Source organism: Erythrolamprus reginae, chromosome 3 (assembly GCF_031021105.1).
Source record: "Erythrolamprus reginae isolate rEryReg1 chromosome 3, rEryReg1.hap1, whole genome shotgun sequence".
In the NCBI taxonomy this organism is placed as follows: Eukaryota; Metazoa; Chordata; class Lepidosauria; order Squamata; family Dipsadidae; genus Erythrolamprus; species Erythrolamprus reginae.
The window spans coordinates 95,777,500-95,804,712 of record NC_091952.1 but is presented as its reverse complement, the minus strand read 5'-3'; positions in this window follow the sequence as shown (position 1 = coordinate 95,804,712).

The following is a 27,213-nucleotide window of genomic DNA, read 5'->3' as shown; positions in this document are numbered from 1 at the left end:
TCTGGGTAAAGAGTAAATGCTGACTTCAGGAAATGACATTTTTTTCCTGTTTGTGCTGATCAGCTACCTTCTATTAGTATCACTTGGGTATATCTTGTTTAACTGTTGCATGGTTAAAATATAAGTGGTTTACTCACCTACTTTGAATAATGTTAGCTGATATACTGAAGCTGACTTGCACATTTGAAAAACACACCCAAGAGTCAGAAGTGTTGAAGTGATACCCAAGCTGCTATATTAATCATAAGTCTTATGGTTTTAAGTCACAATAAAGCTAAATGTTTAAAAGAATTCATGTTTTATCTGTATATATGATTTGGCTCCACCTGAGCTTCACTAGGAATCCATGAGTCTATATAAATCCAATTTATTTTGCTGTTTATATTAGTAGAAAAGAGTTTAGCTCATAATTTATAAAGGGGGAAAATGATTAAAAAGCTACCTTTGTTTTTATGTGTAATATTCTATTCTGTACAGCTCATTTGTGCACAAATGCACGGCCCGTGCCTTCAAGCACCGGCCGAAATTGCCCCCGGAGCCAGGGAGACGCTGCCGGTGCCATTCTGACTTCCGGGTAAAAACCGGAGGTCGGCTTTTGGCAGCGCGCCAGGCCGGCGCACTGCATCCTGGGCCTGGGAGGAGGTCCTAAGCCGCCCTATTTAAGGGCAGCTCGAAGCGGACCTCCTCCTCTTGCCCTCGGCTATCCTGAAAAGCGAACACCCGCCCACCCTCCTCTATCATACAGTGTGCCTGGATGGGGTCGCCTAGAGGCCTTTTGGCAGTCTCTCTTTGGTGCGGCCGTTTTTTCGCCTATTCCACACTGTCGTTAAGGATGGACTGGTTAGGGGGTGCGGCGCAATGTAGAGATACATTGGATTAATTTGGCTTCCCTCTGGTCACTGGGGTTTGGCAGATTAGGGGCGGAAATGGGCAGTAGGGACAACTGCGCATTCTCCTTTCGGGCATCTTTTCAAGATGATGGGTCGCCTCTCTCCATGAACTAGAGGTTTGCACAACTTCGGGGATTGGAGAGGGGATGCCCATGGGACTCACCTTATCCAATTTCCCTCGGGGTTTGGACAGTGAGATCCTCCCACACGCTTATGGGCGTGGCTCGGATACAGGTGAAGGTGGCTACCTTCACCTGGATCAGCAAGGAGGTTCACCCAAAGTTGCCATGAATGTTTTTGACAGGTAAATTCCGCCCCATTAGTTTTGGCCTCTGCAGGTCCTTTGTTTACACTGTTATAACGTTCGAATTATGTTATTTAAATTGACGTTATTCAAATTGACATTATTTAAATTTATGCTAATTAATAAAGTGACCAATTATTAAATCCAGCTACTGTCTCAGCGTCGTTACTCTGCTTCCTGGGCAACTTCTCATCTTTTCAGAATTGTTCCAACACTTCTCCATCCTTAATGAAAATCTTTATCTTTCCCAACCTTTCAAGATAAATTCTGATGTGGAAAAATTCTGTGATGAGCTCCCTTTTCAAAGGAATGGTCTGCATAACGGACGGTGACAGTTTTGAGGTGGAATCACTTCCAAGAAAGACAAGTGGGGAATGTTCCTATAAGGTTGAAAAAGCTTGTTCCACAAACAGTGCAAAACAGAATATTTTAATGTTGAAACATCTTGTTTGCTTCCATTTTATATATTGGCTTTTAGAATAATGACCCTTTAAAGATGTCCAGCTTATTTTGTTTTCAAAGGTTTGAGTCATATTGGCTGAGTAAGTTAATCAGGCAAGGAGTGGGTAAAACCCAGAGAAAGTTGTTCTGTCTGGGTGCCCCCAGACTTCAACACCAACTGAAAAAAGCAGCCAGACACGCTGGTAAAAGCAAAGGCACTTTATAGTTGGAAAAACAAACACAGAGAAAAACCTGTTCTTCCCAACAGACAGGCTATGAGGCTTCACAGCAGAGTCATGATGGCCAGACAATACAGCAGACTTCTTGCTGGCACACACACCACTGTAGAGAATAAGACCCACGTCTTTCCCCCCAAGGTTTCAGCCTTCAGGGCCACAAGCCAGAGTCAGAAACGCCAAAGATCACAGCCAGATCCCAGGACTCCCAAAGATAATACTCCACAATACAGGAAGGGTGGGCCTGCCTTTTCAGCCTTTCTGGGGAGAACCACACCCAAACCCAGCTGTTGCCTATTTAGGGCTGGAAATACCTGGCTAATTGTCCCCTTCGTTGTGCTGCTCTTCTCTGCCTGAGATCGATGATGGCTTGTGCATTTTCATCCAAGGACTCCAGGCTGCTTGCTGGGTAGAGCTCCACCCCGGGGGACTCAGGCTGTTCTCCCTCTCCCTCCGCCTGATATTCCTCCTCCCGGTCTGCCTGGGCCTCCTCCTCCTCCTCCTGTTCCTCCTCCTCCCCCTCTGAGCATTGAGCCGGCAGAGGTTCAGCCGTTCCCTGAGGAGCCTTAGACGGAATCACAACAGAAAGTTAAGAAGGGCTCAAGCATTTTAAGATATCCAAGTATGGGAAACATAGAAACATAGAAGAGTGACAGCAGAAAAAGACCTCATGATCCATCCAATCTGCCCTTATACTATTTTCTGTATTTTATCTTAGGAGATATATGTTTATCCCAGACATGTTTAAATTCATTTACTGTGGATTTACCAACCACATCTGCTGGAAGTTTGTTCCAAGGATCTACTACTCTTTCAGTAAAATAATATTTTCTCATGTTGCTTTTGATCTTTCCCCCAACTAACTTCAGATTGTGTCCCCTTGTACTTGTGTTCACTTTCCTATTAAAAACACTTCCCTCCTGGACCTTATTTAACTCTTTAACATATTTAAATATTTCGATCATGTCCCCCCTTTTCCTTCTGTCCTCCAGACTATACAGATTGAGTTCATTAAGTCTTTCCTGATACATTTTATGCTTAAGACCTTCCACCATTCTTGTAGCCCGTCTTTGGACTCGTTCAATTTTGTCAATATCTTTTTGTAGGTGAGGTCTCCAGAACGGAACACAGTATTCCAAATGTGGTCTCACCAGCCCTCTATATAGCGGGATCATAATCTCCCTCTTCCTGCTTGTTATACATCTAGCTATGCAGCCAAGCATCCTACTTGCTTTCCCTACCGCCTGACTGCACTGTTCACCCATTTTGAGACTGTCAGAAATCACTACCCCTAAATCCTTCTCTTCTGAAATTTTTGCTAACACAGAACTGCCAATACAATACTCAGATTGTAGGGAAAGGCATAATTTTCTTCTATCATGCAGTACATATTGTAGTTTCATCATTTCCTCCAGCCAGATATTTGTGGAAATGATGCAGATCCTTCACCATGAGAAAAATAGAATGAGTATGTATACCATGCACAACAAGATTTATTTGGTGCTGTGTTGCTTAGGATTTTCTGCAGTCATCCCAATAAGAGATGCTTTATTATGTCTTGTATACATTTCGATAAATTTTCAGGATAATACAAGGTGAGTTTTGCTCTTAAGCCCAAAGCAAACATACTTGGTGTGCAATTTGACCCATACTTACTAAAATGTAAGACTCACAGAACATAGTTGGATTTGCTGGCAAGAACAAGCACAGACCACATACTACAGCACACTGGAGCACTGAACCTTCAGTAGAATAATTTGGAATTATCTTGGAATTCAGTCATTCAACTTGAGGCATATCTTGAAGCAACTGAATAGAATAACAGAGTTGTAAGGGGTGGTGGAAGTCTTCTAATCCGATCCCTTGTTTAAGCATGAAACTAACTTGGTATTCTGGGTCATTAGAACCAGCAGTGACCCAGGCCTGCCATACCATACCATAACAATGTCGTCTGGCGGGACCCAGAGGAAGAGCCTTCTCTGTGGCGGCCCCAACCCTCCTTGCCTTTCGTAAACTCCTTAAAACCCACCTCTGTCGTCAGGCAAGGGAAAATTGATTCCCCTGGGCCGTTTCTGTTTTATGTATGGTTTATATGAGATGTATGATTGCTTTTTGTATTAAGGGTTTTTAAATTGTTTTAATCAATTGGATTTGTACTGTTTTATTGTTGTGAGCCGCTCCAAGTCTTCGGAGAGGGGCGGCATACAAATTAAACAAACAAACAAATAAATAAATAAATAAATAAATAAATAAATAAATAAATAAACAAACAAACAAACAAACAAACAAACAAACAAACAAACAAACAAACAAATAAATAAATAAATAAATAACCCCAAGCAAGTTTTCCCAATGTCGCCATAGGTGCCGCCATCTTTTTTTAGCTTCTGTGCATGCACAGACAAATGGTTATCCAATATCTTCTTTCAAACCTCTAGTGTTGGAGCATTCACAACATTTGGAGGCAAATTGTTCCACTGATTCATTGTTCTAACTGTCAGGGAAATTCTTCTTAATTCTAAGTTGATTCTCTCCTTGATTAGTTTCCCTTCATTGCTTCTTGCCCTACCCTCAGATACTTTGGAGAATAGCTTGACTCCCTCTTCTTTGTGGCATCCCCTGAGAAATTGGAACACTGCTGTCATGTCTCCCTAGTCCTTTTCATTAAACTTGACATACCCAGTTCTTGCAACCATTCTTCACATGTTTCAGCCTCCAGTCCCCTACTCATCTTTTTTGCTCTTCTCTGCACTCTTTCTTGAGTCTCAACATCTTTTTTACATCATAGCGACCAAAACTGGATACATTATTCCAAGTGTGGCCTTACCAAGTCATTATAAAGTGATATTAACACTTCACATGATCTTGATTCTATCCCTCTGTTTAGGCAGCCTAGAACTGTGTTGGCTTTTTTGACTGCTGCTGCACAGTACTGGCTCATATTTTTACCAGTGCATGCTCTTTCATAATTTCAATAATAATTAATGTTGTGTTGTATATTACTAATAATACCAACCATTACCTATTTTATAGTTAATATTTATTGGATTATTTGTCTCTAAAATCTGAAAAGATCTGACGTGGTTGGATGTTCTAAGTCCCATCATAAGCAGTGATAACTTAAATTACTCCAGATTCCTTTATGTGTCTTCTCTCTTACTATGTGCCTTCTCTGTTACTATGCTTGTACAATGCATTAAACTTCCCTCAAAATTTGAATGGGCCTCAACTGCTCAAAAGGCTGGTACGAATGTCTCTTTCCCCAAGCACCATTCCCACTTCAAAAGAGACATTGAAACTCTGGAGAAGGTGCAAAAAAGAGCAACCAAGATGATTAAGGGATTGGAAACCAAGACTTACGAAGAGAGACTGAAGGAACTGGGCATGGATAGCCTAGAGAAAAGGAGGGCCAGAGCGGACATGATAGCAGTCTACAAGTATACGAGGGGATGTCACAGAGAGGAGGGGATCACTTTATTCTTCAGGGCACCAGAGGGCCGGACGAGGAACAACGGCTGGAAGCTGACCAAGAAGAGATTCAACATGGAGATAAGGAGGAACATCCTGACGGTCAGAGCGATCAATCAATGGAACAACCTACCAGCGGACGTTGTGAACTCCAACACTCTGGACATTTTAAAGAGAAGATTGAACTGCCACTTGACTGGTGTACTATAGGGTTCCTGCTTGGGCAGGGGGTTGAACTCGATGGCCGTCATGGTTCCTTTCAACTCTAACAATAAATAAGTAAGTAAGTAAGTAAGTAAGTAAGTAAGTAAGTAAGTAAGTAAGTAAGTAAGTAAGTAAGTAAATAAATTTTTAAAAAAAGCACTGGCTTAGGATATTACTTGAGCCATATCTAATGTTTTGTCAATTGCTTCAGGTGCAAAACAATTTAATTATTTCCATTACATTTTTCAAAAACTTTGGTAACCATGAAGAGATGCATGGCTAGGTGGTGGCTATAGCATACACATTTAATAAACAAACAACGGGCATTAATAACATTGTATTGCAATTTTGCATATTAAGGGGGGAAAATCATACTGATGATATTACTTGGTTTAATAATCAAATGTCTGCACGTAAACAGCCAAGCTCAAAGAGTATCAAGGGCCCTGCAGTTGAACCCTGAACTAAAAATATTCCTACTAAAAATTGCATGCAACGTATATATCAAATGCAAGCAGTATGTTCAAAAATAAACAACTTTGAAACAACTTGCAGAAGATAGCAGAGACCACAATAATGCTCTGTTCAATTTGGTGATAATGGACTTTCTATAAATTGAGTTTATAGTTAAAAAAAAATCTATATCTAGGCAGCTCAGGAGTGAAGCATATGTAAGCAAATATGATGCCTAGGAAGTATTGGTAACATTGTTATTCTTATTATTGGTAACTTTATGCATAAATGCATATTTGTATTGTAAATAACAAAGATAAGGATGCCCTTGAGTCTCATTCTTGGCAACTGCATCCACACAGTTTTATGGGCTGGATTTATGGAAGTAGTAACTCACTTCCTTCTTCTGAGATTTTTTAAACTTCCAATTTTGCCACTTTAATTTTTTCTCTTTCTGGTTGTTGCTGTTACTATCGTTCACTTAATTAATACCACCACAATGACAATAAAAAACCTTTCCCCCCCCCTTTTTCAAAATCCCATATGTATTGCAGCAAATACTGATCTTATTTTCATTGGCAGAATTCAAATATACTGTATCCCAATAAAATATATATATGAAGAAATCATCAGTTAAGTAGAGAGAATACCTAGATGATAACCATTTGCAATAAAGTTCTCCAATCATCTTTCATGCAATGATCTATTTAGCTCTGTAGTAAGATAATGGGAGGTCACCACATTCCAAAAAAAGATTTGAAGCTTTGGAAAAAGTGCACAGAAGAGTAACTAGGATGATTAAAGGCCTAAATAAGCCGGGACTATCTCCGGGACCGCCTTCTGCCGCACAAATCCCAGCAACCAGTTAGGTCCCACAGAGTTGGCCTTCTCCGGGTCCCATTGACTAAACAATGTCATCTGGTGGGACCCAGGGGAAGAGCCTTCTCTGTGGCGGCCCCAACCCTCTGGAACCAGCTCCCCCCGGAGATTAGGATTGCCCCCACCCTCCTTGCCTTTCGTAAGCTCCTTAAGACCCACCTCTGTCGTCAGGCATAGATAAATAAATAAATAAATAAATAAATACATGAATAAATAAATAAACAAACAAACAAATAAATAAATAAAATTGTTTGTGATTATAGATAAAAAGGTTAATGTATTTTATATTTGTATCCCTATCAAAGAAAAAAGTCACTATTTTCTTAGTTTTTTCTCTGTCTATTCTTCTTTGTCTTTCCCCTCTGTATTCTTTTTCTTTTAAATTCTTGTTATGTTTTTAATATTTTATAACTTGTACAAATTTAATGAAGTATATTTAAAAGAAATCAAAGCAACAATTAACTTTGACAATAGCGAACATTCTCCCCCTTCACCTACCTGTTTTTTGCTATCGTCCTAAGAGAACCCTGTGTTAGGATGTATGGTGACTATTAGGCTATATGCGAGTTTATTGTGAAAGCCATATGCCTAAGGCATTTTTAATAGGGCAACTTTAATGCAGATGGTCAGGTGGTCCCAAAGAAAAGTTAGTCAGAGTTTTCTAGAGTCAATCTTTATCACCTCAGGAAAGGTATTGAATGAACTAGGGGTGGGTTCTAAAATTTCTACTGGTTATGTGGGTGTGGCTTATTTTGTGGGTGTGGTTTGATGGTCATGTGACTGTGTGGGCATAGTCAACTTAATGTCATTCATGCCCATGCCCACCAGTTCACATGCCCCACCTAGCCACGCCCACAGCACTGGCAAAAAAAATTGTTTTGCCAGCTTGGAGGTTAGCAAAGAAGCCTCAGTTTACCCACTGCTGTGGCTGCTTCTACCTCAGCACCAAATGGTCCATGCTCCCTCCCTACACAGATACACCCTGTGTTTGCCCTGGCAGCACTCTGGCAGTAGCAACCAAGTGAGGGAAGGAGAGGGACTGGAGAATGAAGTGGGCATGGCAGAAGCCAAAGCAGCCACTTATTCACAACAGCCAAGGATGGAAAACCCCCCCCCCCAACCTTCCTATAATTTCTGGGGCCATATTTATTGGTCTGCTGGTGCTTCTTTGCCTCTTCCTGTTCCTGGGTGGGGGGAAAAAACACCTCAGGGCATCCTGATACATCTTCTCTAACCAGGAGGCTCTACAGCTCCCCAAGTGGTGGCGCTCTCAGAGGATGATGTTTTGCCCAGCCTGGAAGTTGCTTCCAAAGCACCAGAGAAGCTTTGCTTTTTCTCCTCCTGTGTGAGCAAAAAGCTGGTGGGCTGGCAGGGTGCAGCCCATAAATCCCCTCTGGCCCTGGTGCAGGAGCAAATCAAGCCAAATAGAGCTGACTTCACTATTGCTGGGCTGCCCAAGCTGAGGAACAGGTGAATTAAATGGTATTCAAGACCGCAGGAAGCATAGCCAGAGCCATGAGGAATGAGAGCCACGAGCAGTGGATCAGCTCACTGTGGGCATGGGATTCAGGGGCTGGAAGTTTTTATCCTTGGACCCTCAGAGCCTTGGCACAACTCCCAGCCCTTGCACAGTGAAGAAAAACTTCTCATGAGTGCAAGAAGTTGTTAATTTTTGGAGTTTTCAGAGAGGGGTGGCATACAAATCTAATAAATTATCATCATCATCATCATTGTCATTGTCATTGCTATTGTCATTGTCATTGTTGTTTTGTTGTTGTTATTGTTATTGTTATTGTTATTGTTATTGTTATTGTTATTGTTACTGTTACTGTTACTGTTATTGTTATTTGTCTCACACTGACTTTACTGTGCAAGGTTTTTCCCTGCACATAACATCTGAGAGATGTTTGCAGTGGGGTGCAATTTGGGGGTGGCAAGTGAGGCAGGGAATGGGGTAGGGCGGGCCATGAGATGCGCATCTTACTGGAAACTGGAAGGTCCAGATCTTATGGCTTTTTCAGGGTTTTCTTTACGAAAGAAACATCTCTACAGATGAGCTTGAAAACTTCCAAGGTTGCTTCAGGAGGGAGCAGTTGGACAACATTTCCGCCCACTACTCCCTGGGCAACTGCAGCCTCGGAGCCTTGGAGCAACTCCAGGCCCTTGCACAGTAAAAAACAACAACAAAACCTCATGACTGCGAGGCAATTAACTTCTTGCACTTGCAAGAAGTTTTTATTTACTGTGCAAGGGCCAGGAGTTGCTCCAAGACTGTAGGCTCTGAAGATACAGGTACCTTGGAATAGGGCGGGGGGAACACTGCCTGACTGCCCCTCCTGAAGCAAGGTTTCAAGCTCAGCTTGAGATAATTTTTTTTCAAAGAACCCTCCCCCCCAGAAGCCGCAAGTTGCAGAGCTGCCAGGTTTTGGTAAGATGCACAAGTCATGCATCTCTCCCACTCCACCCGTCCGTACCCCATTTCCCTTTTACCTTTCTTTAATGCCCCCTGCTTCCCTCCCCAAACCTTGGGATGGAGCCACTCCCATCCTCACCACCTGTGGAGGAAGAAGCCTCCATGCCACAAAGCTCTCATGGCGGCAGGAGGGGGAAAGGGGAAAATAATTAATAATAATAATAATCTATTAGATTTGTACGCCACCCCTCTTCGAAGACTCGGGGCAGCTCACAACAATAATAAAAACAATGTTACACTGGAACAAATCTAATATTAAAAGAGAAAAAACATATAAAACCCCATCATTTAAAAACAAACATAAAATATAAAAGCCTGGGGGAGGTGTCTCAGCTCCCCCATGCCTGGCAATATAGATGGGTCTTGAGTAATTTACGAAAGACAAGGAGGGTGGGGGCAGTTCTAATCTCTGGGAGGAGTTAATTCCAGAGGGCTGGGGCCGCCACAGAGAAGGCTCTTCCCCTGGGGTCCACCAAATGGCATTGTTTAGTCGACGGGACACGGAGATGGCCAACTCTGTAGGATGCTGGGATTCATGTGGTAGCAGGCGGTTCCCGAGGTACTCTGGTCCAATGCCATGTAGGGCTTTAAAGGTCATAACCAACACTTTGAATTGTGACCGGAAACTGATCGGCAGCCAGTGCAGGCCACGGAGTGTTGTAGAAACGTGGGTGAATCTGGGAAGCCCCACGATGGCTCTCGCAGCCGCATTCTGCACAATCTGAAGTTTCCGAACACTTTTCAAAGGTAGCCCCATGTAGAGAGCGTTGCAGCAATCGAACCTCGAGGTGATGAGGGCATGAGCGACTGTGAGCAATGACTCCCTGTCCAAAAAAGTCTCACCTCTGCCTATTCCTTCTCTCTGCTAGCAGAAGTTGGAGAGGAAAGCACAGTAAGCCAGTGATCTGCTGGTTGCCTCAAGTAAAAAAGCAGTGCTGAAAAACAAATAAAAAAATAGGGAAAAGGCCAAAAGAAAAATGGCTGTGCATCTGCAGTGCTGAAAACTGGGCTTTGTGCAAGCGCAAAAGCAAAAACCAGTAAAAAAATTCCCCAAAAGATGGCAGCATCCACGGACCAGCATCAACATAACCCACTCTGTGATGTCATCACTGGTGTGAATTGTGAGCAAATGAACAATAAATCTAAGACGCATACACAGTGTTCCTATGCTTTACTGCTATACTAGACGATTTGCTGTGGATTTGTTTCATTTCCAATTATTATTTTGTGTAATTTCACAAATAATTGTTGGCAGTTTTATGTATGGTATACTTGTGTTGTATGGTTTTATATAGTGGGTTTTTAGATATTTCTTCTTCTTTTAAATATTCGATTTGTTTATTATATAATGTTTATTATTGTTGTGAGCCGCCCCGAGTCTGCGGAGAGGGGCGGCATACAAATCTAAATTATTATTATTATTATTATTATTATTATTATTATTATTATTATTATTATTATGTCAGTACAACACAGCAAATGAGATCACTATCCTGGATTTCGTATTTCATCACCAGTCGGGCGCTTCCCAAGCACCTAGGACTGTGTGATGTAGCGGCGAATTACATTTGCCGATCCCAGTGAAGCAGCCTTTTGCAATTGACAGATGGAGATTTTGTCAATTCCAATGGTTTTCAAATGTCCGCTGAGATCCTTTGGTACTGCGCCCAGCGTGCCAAGGACCACTGGGACCACTTTCACTGGCTTATGCCAGAGTCGTTGCAGCTCGATTTTTAGATCTTCGTATTTCACTAATTTCTCTAGCTGCTTCTCCTCAATTCTGCTGTCTTCTGGGATTACAATGTCGATGATCCATACTTATTATTATTATTATTATTATTATTATTATTATTATTATTATTATCTTACCTCAAAATATGATCTGGGGTGAAATTCCAGGGTTTATATTAAGGAGTTATTTAAACAGACAACACAATGTAATGTTGCAGTATTTCTAAACAGGGGGCTTAGGTCCCCTACAGGGTGATGAGGGGGAAACCTGGAACAAAGCAATCAGTTGACCTAGATGGATCCAACTTGACCCAGGCTGAAGCTGTGCTGGCAATGGTTGCCATATCTGTGAACTCTGGAATTGGATTTCTTGGCATGCTGAGAAATGTCTGAAAATTCCGAATTGTGTTGTAATGTATTCATCAAAGTCAGACCTGCTCATTTTATCGAGCATTTTTTAATTTCATCCAAATAGCTTTTGTGTGGGGGAAATTCCTCATAGAAGAGTGAATTTTACTGCAAAAAGAACTGCAACAGACTGAGTTTTGTTCTCTGTTGTGCGATTTCTGCTCTTCATTCTGGAATTTAATAGAGATACCTACCTGGGTTTAATCATGAGTGTGATAATAAAAAGAATGATTCTTTAATATTGTGATGATACTCAAAGGACCCTTTGGGTATGCTTGCTAGTCAAAAAGGCCCTCTGGGTATTTAGGCTGTGCAATGGGGATTTCTCCTAATCTTTTCCTTCTTTTACAGCACATTCCAAGATATTTCAGTTGGAATTAAACCTTGTTGAATGCAATGAAGCTTATTCCCAGGAAAATGATAATAGGATTGCATCCTTAAGGTATAACTGTTGTTTCAGAATGTATATGACATACACTATACAGTGCTTGCTTGCGTGAAACAAATGTTTAAACATGAAAAAAGCCATCTGGAGTAGAAAAAACTTTAGAAATCAATTAGTTTTTAAATTAATATTGGAAGCTAAATCCTGAATGTTCATTTATTCAGGTTTGAGAGAAGCAAGCCAATTAAACAAGCTTATGTTTTACATACTACAGTTCTTTGGAATGAATATATTTTCTTGGATTAATATGTATGTTTATGCGTATACATATGCATGTACAGTATGTATATGTATATCCATTCCCAAGATGTAGTATGTACATAGTATCCTCACAGAAAAAGATAAACAACGCATGGCAAAAACCTTCTGAAGTTATGGAATTTCTATATTTTTCTTTAAGCATTAAACATTAATGCTATAAAGCCTTTCATGGCATTGGACCAGATTACCTATGGGACCGCTTTCTGCCAGACAAATCCCAGCAACCGATTAGGGCCCAAATAATTGGCCTTCTCCAGGTCCCGTCAGCCAGACAATTTTGTTTGGCGGGACCTAGGGAAAGAGCCTTCTCTGTAGCAGCCCCAGCCCTCTGGAATCAGCTCCCTCCAGAGATTCATACTGCCCCCCCTCCCTGCCTTCTGCAAAATCCTTAAGACCCATCTATGTCACCAGGCATGGGGCAACTAGTATATGCCCCCCCTTTTTTGTTCTGACCATTAATTGTTAATTGTTATGTGTGGGTGTGATTGAGTAAATTGACTGTTTTTTAGATTAAGGGGTTTTTAGTCTATATTTTAGTTATTAGATTTGTATACCTATTGTTGCATTATTTGTTGTGAGCCGCCCCAGGTCCCCGGAGAGGGGTGGCATACAAGTCTAATAAATTATTATTATTATTATTATTATTATTATTATTATTATTATTATTATTATTTCTGCAGTTTTTTGAACTAGTCTGTGTTGCATAAAAATTGTTTTCTTATGAAAAGACTTGCTCTCTTCTCTCTTTTGATGTGCTTGCATACTATTTATGTGTAAACTTCTTTAATTTCAGTACAAAATAAATAGGTTATAATACTTTCTGAACCAAAACACTTAATTCCATTTCAGAAACAAACTGTATCATTAATTTGTTCAGTCAGTTAGACAGTCTATCAATAAGTCAAATATATTGTACATGCTGTTATAACTCATTTTGGATAAGGTTTTGCAATAATCTACAGCAAGCAGGACATACAACTCCAAGTTTTGTCTTTAGATGAATTTTTATGTCTTTCTCAGATTGTCTCTTCTGGTTCATCATAGTCTGGACATGTTACAGGTTCCATCTATTGAACAGTGTGATCTGGTGAGATCTAAAAAATGAATCTGTTATGTCACTATGCCTGCCTTTTAGAACACCAAAAATGATTCTACTGATACTGTATTGGTCCTAACCCTGCTGATCTTTTTGAAAGCCCTTATTACAGAGTCATCCATCCATCCATCCATCCATCCATTTTTCATATTCCTTAAGCATCCATCTCCCAGAAGAGGGACTCTGTGTAGTTTTTCCAGGGGTGAAATATGGGAGATTAATAAATGTGGGAAGAGTTCTTAATTTATTATTAATTCTTAATCTATGACTGACATTATTTTTTGTTTGTTTCATTCTGTTAGTATTCTATCCAAAGGGTTGGGTTGGTAATATATAACAAGACAGCAATGTGTGTTTCTATGGGTTTATGTAATATGAATTGCATGGATTGATTTAAAATGTATGCTATGTTCTAATTGGCTGTAGTATTTCAAATTGCCATAAGAAGGAGCTAGAGATAATGGCTTATTCTCTCTGTTGTTTCATTCTGATTGACCCTTTGACTTGATAGTGATCTCTGTGTTATGCTCTATTATTCTCTCTTGATATTCTGATGTGTTTGTAAGTTGTAATATCTTTGTTGAATGCATATAACAAAGACAATTTCTATGTACATGTCCTTGATAACTCAAGGGTTGCTCTGCACACACCTTAACACATTGCTTTTGTGTATCTATGCTTATCTTCTATAAAGTTATATTACTGTTTTTAACTGTGCTCACCCTTTGAGTTGCTTAAGTAAGATAACTGGCCATATAAATAGAATAAATAAATAAAATAATAAGATCTACTGAAATAAAAGAGAGTTGTTCCAGCTTCCCATTTCTTTCTTTTAGTATAATATGCAATAGAAGACTTTATTTTGGACAGTGCCCTCAAGTAAACCAAACAAACAAGTAACTAATATTTCTTATGACTATTTTATTTGCCTCCAAGTAATCTTGGAGAATTTTGTATTTTACTGAGTTAACAAAAATCGCAGATATAAGGAGTGTTTTTTCCAGGGTTTAGATAAATATTACTTTTATTTGTTAAATTCCCTTATTTGGTGTTGAATTTGAACTGCATAGACATCTGAATGATCTTGTATAATGCTGAGTTAAGAACAGTGATTTTAAAAAAAGAGTCTAAAAATATAGAACAGAACTATTAACTTTCAATAGAATGGAACTGCATGACCTGAGGACAAAGGTTAGCAAATCAGATGTACTTGCAATGGCATTAATATTTTCATATACATCTGGGAAGTGAGGGATGGGGAAGGCAACTTTACTGATTTGTTTTTTAAAAAATAAATAATCTTGATATAATATAAGAAATGTGCAGATTTTCTACAATATTTTCCAGGCAGGGTTTTTTCTCCTTCTCCTCTTTATTCTTGAAAGTTTTTGGAGGGAGCTAGTGTCAAAAGCAAAACAAACAGGAACAAAATAAACACCCCCTGTCCCTCTGTACTTTAAGAAGCTATGTTTATTCATGAAGTTCAGGATGATATATTTATCTTACAAATGAAACCAGAACGTAGATAAAAATGAACATGCCATATCACTGATATGACTGAGTATTAAGCTGACACTATGAAAGGTTTTGCATGTAAGAATGGATGTATTGAAAGGGCGGATTTGAAACTGATAGATTTAAATATAGATGAATAATATAATTGAAGCATGTAATCTAATATTTAATAATGGCTAACACTATCCACTATCGTATGAGTTATTTGATAGAACTGGCAGCTAGTATTAGCCTCTCTATAGATGGTTTGTTTGTTTTGAAAATGTGGCAGATATTACTGAATGATGCTTTGGATACAGAAATGGAAGAAGGCAGGGGTGTATGTCAGGAATACTCACACCATCGACCTAATTAGCCATAATATTTCTTCCTTGGGATCTTTGTCCTCCAATTCCCTATACGTTATATCTTTATATGGTATGACCCCTCATAATGTTACTAGACTTGTTCCTAAGTGTTCTGCCGGGCTCTCTGATAGGAGCCTCCCGAAAATTCAAGGGTACAAATTTCAGACACACACACATTTGAAAATTCAAAACAATGTTCTTTATCACAAAAGTCAAAATAAACTAAGCACTCTTTTTGTATTGCAAAGAGCACTCTTCCCAAAACAACCGGGTAGTCTGTACAATTTCCCTTAAGCAGTCATTAAGTACTTAGCCAGCAGCTGTGAAGAAACTTCACACCCCTAACGAAGTGAGACACACACACACACACGTTGCTCTGCTTTGGTTTCAAAGGCGTGAAAAAGCAACAAAGTCCAGCACACAAGATTCCTGACGAACTGCGAACAGATATTCTTCCACAATGGCCAAACCCACATGCTGCTATTTATAGCAGCAGCCCTAATTACTGGAACCCCACCCAAACACAGGTGGCCTCCCTTATTTCCTGTAATATGTTCTTACTTGGTCCCTTCTACGCATAATTCTGCACTTGCGTGGGTCCAAAATGTCATCATCTGAAGCAATAGAAGATAAGGAAGATTGACTGCCTTGACTGTGTGCCAAGTCCTCCTCTGCCGAGGAGGACTTGGCACACACCTTCTTCTTCGTCCAAAGAAACTAAACTCTGAACTGATTCTGTCGGCAATAACACAGGCCTGTGACATGTTGAAGTTTCCCCTGCATTCACCTCCCCATTCCCTGGGGCAGGAGCTGGGCCAGAGCCAACCACAACACTAAATACTGTATTTTTCAGAGTATAAGATGCATCTGCCGCACGAATCCCAGACCGCCTCCTGCCGCACGAATCCCAGCGACCGATTAGGTCCCACAGAGTGGGCCTTCTCCGGGTCCCGTCAACTAAACAATGTTGGTTGGCGGGCCCCAGGGGAAGAGCCTTCTCTGTGGCGGCACCAGCCCTCTGGAACCAACTCCCCCCGGAGATTAGAACTGCCCCTACTCTTCCTGCCTTCCGTAAACTCCTTAAAACCCACCTTTGCCGTCAGGCATGGGGGAACTGAAACATCTTCCCCTGGGCATGTCTAATTTGTGTATGGTATGCTTGTGTGTATGTCTGTTAGTATATGGGGTCTTTTTAAAATCTTTAATATTTTAAATTGTCAGATTATTTATGATTTGTTTCCACGTGTTGTGAGCCGCCCCGAGTCTTCGGAGAGGGGCGGCATACAAATCTAAGTAATAAATAAATAAATAAATAAATAAATAAAATCTTAGTTTTTGGGAAGGAAAATAGGGAAAATAATCTGCTAGCATCCTTAGTCTGGTCAGTTTTACCACATTATTTGATCCCCTGGTTAGGACTTTAAAAAACCTTATTTGGAGAGAGTAACAATGAAAGAGCTTGCAAGCCAGTAAAAGCTGGGAACATTGTTAGAACCTGGTTAGGGCTGGAAAGAAAAATTCTGAGCAAGTAGAGCAATTAAAAAAACCTGAAAAGACTTAGGGGCTTGGAAAAGATTCTTCGCAGAGAATAACAATGAAAGACCTTGCAAGCCTGGAAGAGCTGGGAACATTGTTAGCACCTGGTTAGGGCTGGAAAGAAACATTTGGAGCAAGTAGAATAATTTAAAAAAAACCTACAAAGACAGGGTTTGGAAAACATTATTCACAGAGAGTAACAGTGAAAGAGCTTGCAAGCGGGTAAGAGCTGGGAGAATCATTAACACCTGTTTAGGGCTGGAACGAAACATTTGGAGCAAGTTAGAACAATGAAGAAAAAATTGCAAAGACAAGGCTTAAAAAACATTTTTAGCTGAGAGTAATAATGAGAGCTTGCAATGAGAGCTGGGAACATTGTTAGCACCTGGTTAGGAAAGAAACTTTCTTGGAGCAAGTTAGAATAATGGAAAAAGCTCTGCAAAGACTTAGAACTTGGAAAACATTCTTTGCAGACAGTAACAATGAAAGAACCTGCAAGATAAGAGCTGGGAAGCTCTTAGCACCTAGTTATGGCTGGGGAAAAAAAACTTTGAAAAGTTGCACTCAGAGTATAAGACGCAGCTAAATTTTCAGCCTCTTTTAGGGTAGGAAAAGGTGTGTCTTCTACTCAGAAAAATACGGTAGGTAGATAGAATAGAATAGAATAGAATTCTTTATTGCCCAAATGTGATTGGACACAAAAGAAATTTGTCTTTGGTGCATATACTCTCAGTGTACATAAAAGAAAAGATACATTTGTTAAGAATCATAAGGTACAACACTTAATGATTGTCATAGGGTACAAATAAGCAACCAGGAAACAATATTAATATAAATTGCAAGGATACAAGCAACAAGTTATAGTCATACAGTCATAGGTGGGAGGAGATAAGAAAATGAATAGTAATAGTAGTGCAGACATAGTAAATAGTTTGGCATTGTTGAGGGGATTATTTGTTTAGCAGAGTGATGGCATTCAGGTAAAACTGTTCTCGTGTCAAGTTGTCTTGTTATGCAGTCTCTATAGCATCATTTTGAGAATAGGAGTTGAAACAATTTATGTCCAGGATGCGAGGGGGTCTGTAAATATTTTCACAGCCCTCTTTTTGACTCATGCAGTATACAGGTCTTCAATGGAAAGCAGGTAGGCAGCAATTGTATTCCAAATAGATATTTGGAAACCAGTGGGTCCTCTTTGCCCCTTTGTATGAAGCCCAGTATGCTGTGCTGGATTAAAAATCCACTACTGGTGTAATCAAGAAAAGAAGGCTGTGTTGATTTAATAAATGCAATAACATAATAATTTGGGAGAAATGTTGAATTGCAACAAACTACATGCTGCTCTGACTGGCATTCTAAAGCCACGTCTCGGGAATCAGTAAAGAATCTGAACAGTCAAAGATCATTGCAGCCGATATAAATCTATCCCCAAACAGATCTTATCTGTAGGTTTTCTGCTAAATTTACTTGACTGGTTCTGGTTTTCCTACAGCTTTGGGGCCCTGGGACCTAAGTATTCAGTACACTTGTGTGAAATCTGTTTTCTTCAGGTGTTTATTTCCTGAAGGGACTTCCAGCAGAGAATCATTAAGCATTAACTTCCTCTCCCCCTGAATTCTACCCCTTCTCTTTCATGGGGGAGAACAGTGCCTATGTTTTGAGAAATCCCCCAGATAGCCAGCAGTTTACTGAGAATTAAGAGTCCTAAAATAATATAGAACACAGATGCCTTGAGAGTTTCCTCTAGTATAAACAAAGGCCTCTAATCCTAACTGAGACTATAGCTCTCGAGTGCAGGACTTTAAATTTACCCTTCCTAATCCAGGGACCATAATTCTTTTGTTCTTCCTTCTCTACTCAAACCAATAGAGTGCAACATAATGTACAACTCCTAAACCTAGTCTTTAAATGTTCAAATTGTCTCTCTTAACTTTTGAATGACAAGTTCATATGTATTTTCAACATGATCTTATGGTAAAGTTGTTCTTTAATTCTCCTTTTTGTGCATTCTCATTAGCTGCGTTTTCATTCCCCTCTGTGTCTCATTGACCTAGAAAGACATCCTTCTTCCTGCTTCTGTTCTGTTGAGCAGCAGACTTTCCATTTCTCTTGTGAGGTCCCTTCACAGTCTTCTTCATAACCTGTACAATTCTCACATGCATAAAATAAGTTTTCTAACTGTAATGCTTTTTCCTTATTCCAGAATTCAAAACTTTTTTTCCCCTGGCTGATAGCACAACGAAGACTGGCTTGCTGTATATACTATTTTGAAAGTATTGCTGTAACAGATTTATACCTGGGGAAGAAAAACCTAATAATTAGGAAGGAAGAAATTTCCCTATTTCATTTTCCACAATCTCAGCATTCTTTTTCAGATACAAATTCAGTTTGTAGTGTTTCCATCTCAGTTTGCAAATGACATTAAAAGATGCAAATGACATTAAAAGAATGCACAAAAATTTAAATGCATGTCTGTGTGCCTTTTTATGCATTGATTTTCCCAATATGTGCATTTACAAGGCTTTTCCTCCAATATTTGTATTTTTATTTTCCATTTCCCTAATGCATATAGACATCTTACACTTTTCTTTTGTATCAATGCTTGTATTGCAATATTTGGAGACAGTTGAAAACTGGAGGATTGTTCTATAGCTCAACAAAATGCAAATTAGGTTGATTTGTATTAAAATCCAAATCAAATCAATCTTCTTGATCACCATAAAATTCTATGAACAGCTGCTTTATAGATTCGAGCACAGACATTCTTTCTTCTTTTCACTGTTCACTATGAAATTATATGTCAAAATTAATATCCACCACAGGAATACACTTTCATTGTTTATTAAAAAAAATACTGCAGACTTAGAATAGTTTAGACTTAGAACAATCCAGCACTGCTAGTAAACTGAAGATATAAATACAGCTAAAGTTTCTGGACCAAACTTTGAAATCAAAAGATATTTTAGTTGAATAGACTACCAGTTTGAATTGACACAATGCAGTTTTTTTCTTGGTATAGCTCAAATGGTTAAAAATATGATTGGCAATAAATTAATTCAAAGTATAGTATTAATCATCCTCTTGGCCTATGACATGATTATGTTAAAACAAATCATCTATTATTTTCATATTGAGATAATTGTAGCTTTGTCATGTGAATAAGGACCAAAATTGCATTCCAACATCCTGCAAATCTGTCTTGGAACCTTTACTGATGGAGATTCAATATATCTAGAACTAAAGACAATTTCCTGCCATGTCAACAAATACAGAACAATCATTAAACTGATAGTATCAATATGGGAAAATGCTGGGAGAACGAAATATGGAATTATCAATAAGAAAAAATATATATCATTGTCACGGAGTAGCAATTTATGGTTAACTGTTTTTATAGTTAAATTGTCCTCCATTTGTTTAATAGATCAGGTCAATGGCTCTACTGTCAAATTATTGTAAAAATTAAGTCTGATAAAGAACATCTTTAATTAGTTGCATGATACATGTAGATAAATGAAGAAATAATTCCTCATTTGTAGTAATCCCTAGAAAACATTAAACATTGACCCTTGTTTTTCAGAAAAAAACTAAATATAAAGGCAACACTTGGCCAAAAAATGTCCATTGCACCTAACTGTTTCAATCCATTGCTGATTTCAATGTTTCAGATGGTCATAATTAGTAATCCAATTACAAATACTTTAGAACCTTTTATAAAAATGCATCGTACAAGATGGATAATGAATGTGGCATTTTCTATAATTTATGGAATTTGAATATGCGGCATATGGACACATAAACACCTAAAAGGAATCCTAAACAACCAAGAAAGTGTAAAAAATACATTAAAATAAAAATGTCTTCAAAGCCAAGCTGCATCTGTTTTATTTTTAGAAATGAATGTTACATTTAATATATATTAAAAAATACCATTAGAATTTAGAAGACTAAGGCAACTGTTTCTTAGGCAGAAGGAATATGGAAATATATTTAATGAGAAATGTCTTTTTCTCTGATGGAGTCTCTCATTCATCTGGCCAATAAAAGGCTCAGATTCTCCATATTTTAAATTTTAAAACATTGCAAATGATTTAAGATTCATATACAGTTTATGGAGAAATTGTTCAAGGGAATCTTGCAGATGTCACTCTAGATCTTTCAATAAAAACTTAAACCAATTAATTAAGAGAAAACTTACTAAGACTTACTGGCAGCAATAGCCAACACTCCAAAAGATAGGCTTAAGAAACAGAAGGATATTGACAGACTTGAATTGATTGCTATCTAACCAAATGAAATTCAGTGGTGAAAAAAATAAAGTTCTACATTTAGGCAAGAAAAACAACATGCACAGGTCCAGTATATGTGGTATCTTGCTCGATAATAGTAACTGTGAGAGAGATCTTGGAGTTCTAGTGAGCAACCATTTAAATATGAGCCAGAAGTCTGCAGCAACTGAGAAAAAAGCCAACACAGTTCTAAGCTACATAAACAGAGAGATAGAATCAAGATCACATGAAGTGTTTATCCACTTTATAATGCCTTGGTAAGGCCACACTTGGAATATTGCATTCAGTTTTGATGTAAAAAAAAAGATGTTGAGACTCTATAAAGAGTACAGAGAAGAGCAGCAAAGATTATTAGGGCACTGGAGACTAAAACATATGAAGAACGGTTGCAGGAACTGGGTCTGTCTAGTTTAATGAAAAGAAGGACTAGGGGAGATATGATAGCTGTTTTCCAATTTTTCAGAGGACGCCACAAAGAAGAGGGAGCCAAGCTATTTTCCAAAGTACCTGAGGATAGGAAAAGAAACAATGGGTGGAAACTAATCAAGGAAAGAAACAACTTAGAACTTAGGAAAAAATTTCTGACAGTTAGAACATTTAATCAGTGGAACAACTTGCCTCCAGAAGTTGTGAATGCTCCAACACTGGAAGTTTTTAAGAAGATGCTGGATAAACATTTGTCTGAACTGGTATGTTGTGGTTGGCTCTGGGCCAGCTCCTGCAACAGAGAATTTAGATGTTGGCTTAGGAGAGTCCTCAGGTTCCCAGAGACTTGTTTTACTGCCATCAGCTTCAGACAGTGAGGATTCCTTTCCAAGGTTAGATGCTGGGGAAGAATAATAATAATCAGATAGAGAGATGGATGCAGCCAGCCCATTAGTTAATGACCCCATTAGTGACTCGGAGAAGGAGGATCAGTGGATAGGTGTCAGAATGCGCAGACTCATGGCTAGAAGGGACCAACTGGCCGGAGATAAGAGAGAACACCTGTGGCTGGGGCAATTAGGCTAATGGGGCTGCTGATAAATTCCCAGCATTGCAGAGAGTGCATGTGGGAGGTTATCCATTTGGAGAAGGAGACGTCGTTTTTGCATTTTGTTCCTGATTTTTCACAGACTCTTGGGGATATTTCACAGCTAAGTAAAAACTTGGGAACTGACTGAAAGAGGTCTGGCTGTGACACTTCCACAGCTGCTCTTATCTGCTTTGCTTGTTTTTGTTCTCACAACTTTCAAGGACTGTTAACTGTAATTTGCTCAGTTTAAAGTGTGTGCACAGCTTTATTTTGGATAAACGGCTTTTCTGTTTACTTTACAACAGCATGTGTGTTTGAATTTATATTTCTGACTTAATTGGGGCTCGTAATGTGAAGCCCAGCATAACATGGTGTAGGTTTTCCTGCCTAGGAATGGGGTTGGACTAGAAGGTCTCCAAGTTCCCCCCAACTATTCAGAGATGTGTAATTTCACAATTCTTTATAGTGATAAATTTGCAAAAGGGTAGAAAATGCATTTACTTCCAAACACAAGCAGCTCTGAATGAAAACTATACTTGAGAAATGGGCCATATCACGTATGCTTGCTGAATGAATTTATTCTGATTATGTTTTATTGTTGTCGTTATTTCTCAATGTAAAAATCTTGGAAATGAGACTGCTGGAAAATCTTCCTAATTTAAAAATGCAATCAAAACTACTAACACAGGACACTATTTGCATAAATATAAATGTGTTTTAAAACTAATGTTTCACTTGCTCTGCCTAGTATATTTCTGCCTTTCCAGAAGAAGTTAGGAACGATGAAAAAATTTAGAAGATTCTAAAAGCTGAATCTAGCATTTACATGCACATTAGTTTCAGCATTATTCAGAATTTTGTCATGTAATTCATGTATTGTATATACAAGCAACTGTTCATTCAGAGAAAAAAAAAACATTGGGAAAACACATTTTCTTATATCTAAACTGATGAATAAAATAAAAGAAAACTCTAAGAAAAACCTGTCCTACAAGGTAGATTTCAAAGTATGAAAGTAGCTCCCCCATTTTATTGAAATGATGGAAAATGCTGCTGATGCTTTATTCCAGGGCTGTCAAACTCATGGCCCACAGACCAGATGTGTCATGCGCTGGCCATGCCCATGCCCAATTTAGCAAAGGGAGGAAAGGTTATGATATGTCATGTGATGCCGCTATGCTGACATGACTTTAATAATAATAACAACAGAGTTGGAAAGGATCTTGGAGGTCTTATAGTCCAACCCCCTGCTTAGGCAGGAAACCCTACATTACTTCAGACAGATAGTTTTTCAACATCTTCTTAAAAACTTCCAGTTTTGGAGCATTCACAGCTTCTGGAGGCAAGCTGTTCCACTGATTATTTATTTATTTATTTATTAGATTTGTATGCCTCCCCTCTCCGTAGACTCACAGTACAATAAAACAGTTCATGACAAATCTAATAATTTACAATTTAAAATATTTAAAAAACCCCATTATTAAAAAGACATACATACAAACATACTATACATAAATTATATAGGCCCGGGGGAAATATCTCAGTTCCCCCATGCCTGATGACAAAGGTGGGGTTTGAGAAGTTTACGAAAGGCAAGGAGGGTAGGAGCAGTTCTAATCTCTGGGGGGAGCTGGTTCCAGAGAGTCAGGGCCGCCACAGAGAAGGTTCTTCCCCTGGGGCCCGCCAACCGACATTGTTTAGTTGACGGGACCCGGAGAAGGCCCACTCTGTGGGATCTAATCGGTCGCTGGGATTCATGCAGCAGAAGGCGGTCTCGGAGATATTCTGGTCCGATGCCATGAAGGGCTTTATAGGTCATAACCAACACTTTGAATTGTGACCGAAAACTGATCGGCAAGCAATGCAGACTGCGGAGTGTTGGTGTAACATGGGCATACCTGGGGAAGCCCATGACTGCTCTCGCAGCTGCATTCTGCACGATCTGAAGTTTCCAAACACTTTTCAAAGGTAGCCCTATGTAGAGAGCGTTACAGTAGTCGAACCTCCAGGTGATGAGGGCATGAGTGACTTTGAGCAGTGAGTCCCGGTCCAAATAGGGCCACAACTGGTGCACCAGGCGAACCTGGGCAAACGCCCCCCTCACCACAGCTGAAAGATGGTTCTCTAATGTGAGCTGTGGCTCGAGGAGGATGCCCAAGTTGCGGACCCTCTCCGAGGGGGTCAATAATTTCCCCCTCAGGGTAATGGACAGACAGATGGAATTGTCCTTGGGAGGCAAAACCCACAGCCACTCCGTCTTATCAAGGTTGAGTTTGAGTCTGTTGACACCCATCCAGGCCCCAACAGCCTCCAGACACCGGCACATCACTTCCACTGCTTTGATGATTGGACATGGGGTGGAGATGTAAAGCTGGGTATCATAAGTGTACTGATGATACCTCACCCCATGCTCTTGGATGATCTCACCCAGCGGTTTTATGTAGATATTGAATAGCAGGGGGGAGAGGACCGACCCCTGAGGCACCCCACAAGGGAGAAACCTCGGGGTCGACCTATAGCCCCCCACTAACACCAACTGCGACCGACCGGAGAGGTAGGAGGAGAACCACTGAAGAACAGTGCCTCCCACTCCCAACCCCTCCAGCCGGCGCAGAAGGATACCATGGTCAATGGTATCAAAAGCCGCTGAGAGGTCAAGAAGCACCAGGACAGAGGATAAACCCCTGTCCCGGGCCCGCCAGAGATCCTTAGTCCTAAGTTACTTCTCTCCTTGTTTAGTTTCCACCCATTGCATCTTGTTCTATCCTCAGGTGCTTTGGAGAATAGGTTGACTCCCTCTTCTTTGTGGCAACCCCTGAGATATTGGAACACTGCTATCATGTCTCCCCTAGTCATTCTTTTCATCAAACTAGACATACCCAGTTCCTGCAACCGTTCTTCATATGTCACATGACAGCAAAATGACGCTGCAAGTTTGACACCTGTGAAATAGATAAATGAGCACAGAGAGTAATCTAAACCAGCCAGCTGACATAAATAATCAAACACAAGTCTGTTAACATTGGAAGGAGGAGCAAGAGTCCTTTCCCCCACGTCTCTTGAAATTGATAAAACATGTTTTCAGGAAAAACAGGCAGAAAAAAGCCAACCCAACAATAAAGGAGGTCCTAAATTTCAAGCTGTGTGAAGAAAGTAAATCTTCAAAGAGTTTCTACCCAGAAAATAAAATAAAAGAGACTGAATTGAAGAAGTTGGCAGGCATGGTTGCTCCAGGAATCCTGAACCTGGTATCTCCTACTTAAACTTCCAGGTATCTGAAAAGCTTAGAAATTCACCTTTGTAGAAATAGGGCTCATTGTTGAGCAGTATTCCTTGATCATACTGAAAGGTGTAACACCATAGCAAGAAAACTTCATGGGAAGTGGTGGTGGGAGCTGCTTCATCGTTTGTTCAAGATTTCCCTTCATGTTTAGAGGCCAAGAGGGTTCCTCAGACCCATAAATTCTAGTGATTATCTCTTTAACTAATTTTTTTAAATTTATTTTTTTATTATTTATTCAATTTTTATGCCGCCCTTCTCCTTAGACTCAGGGCGGCTTACAACATGTTAACAATAGCACTTTTTAACAGAGCCAGCATATTGCCCCCACAATCCGGGTCCTCATTTTACCCATCTTGGAAGAATGGAAGGCTGAGTCAACCTTGAGCCGGTGATTAGATTTGAACCGCTGACCTTCAGATATACAGTCAGCTTCAGTGGCCTGCAGTACAGTGCTCTACCTGCTGAGCCACCCTGAGATGTTCTGTAGAGTTATAGCAAAGTACTTACCTGTACTTGAATGATTGACCTTTTCATCAATAAATGGATTTATCCCATGGGTAGGTGGTCTGGAATCAAATGCATTGAAATGGGAGGAAATTAACATTGGATTAAATGGGCATGCTTAATATTTTGCTCCAGATCAAGAGACGAAAAAAGGGTAATATTTCTAAAACAACGATGCAACGATCCAAAAGACATTTGAATTAGACAAATTTTATTAAAAGCCCTGTTTAAAAATCCTGCTTTGATATCTGCAATGGATTATGGAAACTATTTGGGATAGAAAACTAGACTGCTATTGACGAGCACTTTGTGTTAGCAGATATCAAGGAGAACATGATAATGAGAAGGCACTGGGAACAGAGTCTTTCACCTAAATTAAGATGTAATCTTACCAGTAGTCCACTCAGCCCAAAATTTGAGAATATTCCCCCGGTGCTTCAATTTATAAAATGAATTCTAGCTAGACTTTTGTATTATACTTTTGTCTCTCCTCTAATTAAGGAAGTTAACTACAAGAGAACAGTTTTTAAACTCAGGGCAGATGTTAAAGGGCGGAGAAAAACTATTACTAATTTGGTGTAGAAATAGAAGGCCATCTGTATGCTGACTAACAACATATTTCATTCATTTCAGCACTAACAAAGGAAATACAGCATCTGAGTTGTAACTCTTTCCGAACTTGAAATATAATCACCGTGTTCTTTGTTCTTAATGGCAAAGGCATTTTGAGGCTATTTTAACAATTAACACTGCCTTATGTTCTTGAAAGCAAACATTTTCACAAACCTTTCCTTTAAATTTTTATCTCCCACATGCAATATATATATATATATATATAAAACAAGAATACTATATAATATAAAACCATTAACACAGTTAAATATAACCCAATGAAAGAAAATCAAACAATATTAATATAGATTAATTGCAGTTTGCAAATCAGACTTTAATTTAAAAGAAAGAAAATTGCTCAGAATAACACTTACCACCTACAGTGCTAAGTCCTACACTGTTATTCCAATTTTATAATTTATATTTTTAAAAATACAGATCTGATGGTGAGAACCTTTCTTTCTATTAACATTATTAATAAATATATATGGATATATTGAATACAGTGATAACCATTGGTACTCTGTCAAATGGTTCTGGGAGGCGTGATGAATAGAAAAAAATGATGAGTACCAAACACATTTTCTCCATAAGGAATAACATAATGAATCACAATATATACATGGTATGCTTGTATGTATGATTGGTTCTTTAAATTGGGGTTTTTTAGATTATTTTTAATATTAGATTTGTTTACATTGTCTTTTTTATTGTTGTTAGCCGCCCCGAGTCTTCGGAGAAGGGCGGCATACAAATCTAATAGATAGATAGATAGATAGATAGATAGATAGATAGATAGATAGATAGATAGATAGATAGCCAC